Source organism: Arachis ipaensis, chromosome B9 (genome assembly GCF_059453495.1).
Source record: "Arachis ipaensis isolate K30076 ecotype BB chromosome B9, ASM5945349v1, whole genome shotgun sequence".
In the NCBI taxonomy this organism is placed as follows: Eukaryota; Viridiplantae; Streptophyta; class Magnoliopsida; order Fabales; family Fabaceae; genus Arachis; species Arachis ipaensis.
This window is the reverse complement of record NC_142444.1, coordinates 22,607,471-22,611,149: the sequence shown is the minus strand read 5'-3', so window position 1 is coordinate 22,611,149 and position 3,679 is coordinate 22,607,471. Positions and strand designations below refer to the sequence as shown.

At 41.5% G+C, this 3,679-nt stretch overlaps 1 non-coding gene across 1 annotated transcript; it reads left to right on the top strand.

Moving 5' to 3' along the window:
* Positions 1–3,159: 3,159 nt before the first annotated feature.
* Positions 3,160–3,267, top strand: LOC148544004 (small nucleolar RNA R71). The gene has a single exon (XR_015900673.1). It is a non-coding gene; the product is annotated as a small nucleolar RNA R71 (small nucleolar RNA).
* The last annotated feature ends 412 nt before the right edge of the window (positions 3,268–3,679 follow it).

Here is a 3,679-nt window from a genome sequence, read left to right as displayed (position 1 = left end):
AGTCTCAAGTTTTCACTCGACACCTACACGCCACAAGCACATGGTTAGGGACAGCTTGGTTTAGCCGCTTAGACCAGGATTTTATTCCTTTAGGCCCTCCTATCCACTGATGCTCAAAGCCTTGGGATCCTTTTTATTTGCCCTTGCCTTTTGGTTTTAAGGGTTATTGGCTTTTTCTGCTTGCTTTTTCTTTTTCTTTCTATTTTTTTCGCCTTTTTTTTTTCTGCAAGCTGCTTTTTCTTGCTTCAAGAATCATTTTTATGATTTTTCAGATTATCAAATAACATGTCTCCTAGTCATCATTCTTTCAAGAGCCAACATATTTAACATTCTTAAACAACAACTTCAAAAGACATATGCACTGTTCAAGCATACATTCAGAAAACAAGAAGTATTGTCACCACATCAATATAATTAAACTAAGTTCAAGGATAAATTTGAAACTCATGTACTTCTTGTTCTTTTGAATTAAAACATTTTTCATTTAAGAGAGGTGATGGATTCATAGGACATTCATAAATTTAAGACAAAGTTACTAACTACTAATGATCATGTAATGAAGACACAAACATGGATAAGCACATAACATATAAAACGAAAAAAACAGAGAAAGTAAGAACAAGGAATGAGTCCACCTTAGTGATGTCCTTGAGCTCTTCTATGTCTCTTCCTTGTCTTTGCTGCTCCTCCTTCATTGCTTTTAGATCTTCTCTGATTTCATGAAGGATGAAGGAGTGCTCTTGATGTTCCACCCTTAGTTGCTTCCAATAATTGTGTGGAGAAAAATGTATCCCCTGAGGTATCTCAGGGATCTCTTGATTTGCAGTCAAATGTTCTACCACTGAGCTATAGATCCTTTACATAATTGTTTTACCACACCAAACTTAGAATGTTGCTCGCCCTCGAGCAGAAGAAGAAGGGATAGATGAAGAAGAAGATGTGGAAATAAAAACTAGGATTATGAGGAGGTAAGGTGGGGATCCTGTGGGGTCCACAGATCCTGAGATGATCCTGTGGTGTCCACAGATCCTGAGGTGTCAAGGCATTTACATCCCTGCACCAATTTAGGCATGCAAAATGCCCTTGCACACAACTCTGGGCGTTCAGCGCCAGGTTGGTGCCCATTTTGGGCGTTCAACGCCCCTCTGCTGCCATTTCTGGCGTTGAACGCCAGAACCATGCTTGTTCTGGGCGTTCAGCGCCAGGATGCTCCTATTCTGGGCGTTCAGCGCCAGAACTATGCTCTGTTCTGGCGTTTGAACGCCAGACAGATGCTCCTCCAGGGTGTGCTTTTTTTTTCTGCTGTTTTTTATTTCGTTTTCAATTTTTATATTTATTTTGTGACTCCTCATGATCATGAACCTATAAAGACACATAACTAAGAAAAATATAGTTAGATAAATAAACATTGGGTTGCCTCCCAACAAGCGCTTCTTTAATGTTAATAGCTTGACAGTGGGCTCTCATGGAGCCTCACAGATGTGCAGAGCTTTGTTGAGACTCTCCAACACCAAACTTAGAGTTTGGATATGGGAGTTCAACACCAAACTTAGAGTTTGGTTGTGGCCTCCCAACACCAAACTTAGAGTTTGACTGTGGGGGCTCTGGTTGACTCTGCTTTGAGAGAAGCTCTTCATGCTTCCTCTCCATGGTTGCAGAGGGAGATCCTTGAGTTTTGAATACAAGGGAGTTCTCATTCCATTGAAGGACTATTTCACCTCTGTCAACATCAATCACAGCTCTTGCTGTGGCTAGGAAAGGTCTTCCTAGGATGATGGATTCATCCTCTTCCTTTCCCGTATCCAGGACTATGAAATCAATAGGTATGTAAAGGCCCTCAACCTTTACTAATACATTTTCTACTTGTCCATAAGCCTGTCTTCTTGAGCTGTCTGCCATCTCTAGTGAGATTTTAGCAGCTTGCACCCCATAGATTCCCAGTTTCTCTATTACAGAGAGGGGCATGAGGTTTATACCTGAACCAAGGTCACACAGAGCTTTAAAGATCATGGTGCCTATGGTACAAGGTAATATGAACTTTCCAGGATCCTGTCTCTTCTGAGGCAATGTCAGTTGATCCAGATCACTTAGTTCATTGATGAACAAGGGAGGTTCAACTTCCCAAGCATCAATGCCAAATAATTTGGCATTCAGCTTCATGATTGCACCAAGAAACTTGGCAGTTTGCTCTTCAGTGACATCCTCATTCTCTTCAGAAGAGGAATACTCATCAGAGCTCATGAAGGGCATAAGGAGGTTCAATGGAATCTCTATGGTCTCTAAATGAGCCTCAGAGTCCTTTGGTTCCTCAGAGGGAAGCTCCTTATTGATCACTGGACGTCCCTGGAGGTCTTCCTCCTTGGGATTCACGTCCTCTCCTCTCCTCACAAGTTCGGCCATGGCGCTTATGTCAATGGCCTTGCACTCTCCTTTTGGATTCTCTTCTGTATTGCTTGGGAGAGTACTAGGAGGGATTTTAGTGATCCTTTTACTCAGCTGGCCCACTTGTGCTTCCAGATTTCTAATGGAAGATCTTGTTTCATTCATGAAACTTACAGTGGCCTTGGATAGATCAGAGACTAGATTTGCTAAATTAGAAGCATTTTGTTCAGAGTTCTCTGTCTGTTGCTGAGTTGATGATGGAAAAGGTTTGCTATTGCTAAACCTGTTTCTTCCACCATTATTAAAGCCTTGTTGAGGCTTTTGATCCTTCCATGAGAAATTTGGATGATTTCTCCATGTTGAGTTATAGGTGTTTCCATAAGGTTCACCTAAGTAATTTACCTCTGCTATTGCAGGGTTCTCAGGATCATAAACTTCTTCTTCAGAAGAAGCCTCTTGAGTACTGTTGGATGCAGCTTGCATTCCATGCAGACTCTGTGATATCATATTGACTTGCTGAGTCAATATTTTGTTCTGAGCCAATATGGCATTCAGAGTATCAATCTCAAGAACTCCCTTCTTCATAGGCGTCCCATTATTCACAGGATTCCTGTCAGAAGTGTACATGAACTGGTTATTAGCAACCATGTCAATGAGTTCTTGAGCTTCTGCAGGCGTTTTCTTTAGGTGAATGGATCCACCTGCAGAAGTGTCCAGTGACATCTTTGATAGCTCAGACAGACCATCATAGAATATATCCAGGATGGTCCATTCTGAAAGCATGTCAGAAGGACACTTTTTGGTCAACTGTTTGTATCTTTCCCAAGCTTCATAGAGGGATTCACCTTCTTTCTGTCTGAAGGTTTGAACATCAGCTCTAAGCTTGCTCAGCTTTTGAGGAGGAAAGTACTTGGCTAAGAAAGCCGTGACCAGCTTATCCCAAGAGTTCAGGCTGTCTTTAGGTTGAGAATCCAACCATAATCTAGCTCTGTCTCTTACAGCAAAAGGGAAAAGCATGAGCCTGTAGACTTCAGGATCTATTCCATTAGTCTTAACAGTATCACATATCTGCAAGAATTCAGTTAAGAACTGAAAAGGATCTTCAGATGGAAGTCCATAAAACTTGCAGTTCTGCTGCATTAGAGAAACTAATTGAGGTTTCAGCTCAAAGTTGTTTGCTCCAACGGCAGGAATGGAGATGCTTCTTCCATGTAAATTGGAATTAGGTGCAGTGAAGTCACCAAGCATCTTCCTTATATTATTATTATTTTCGCCTGCCATCTCCTCTGCCTGTTCG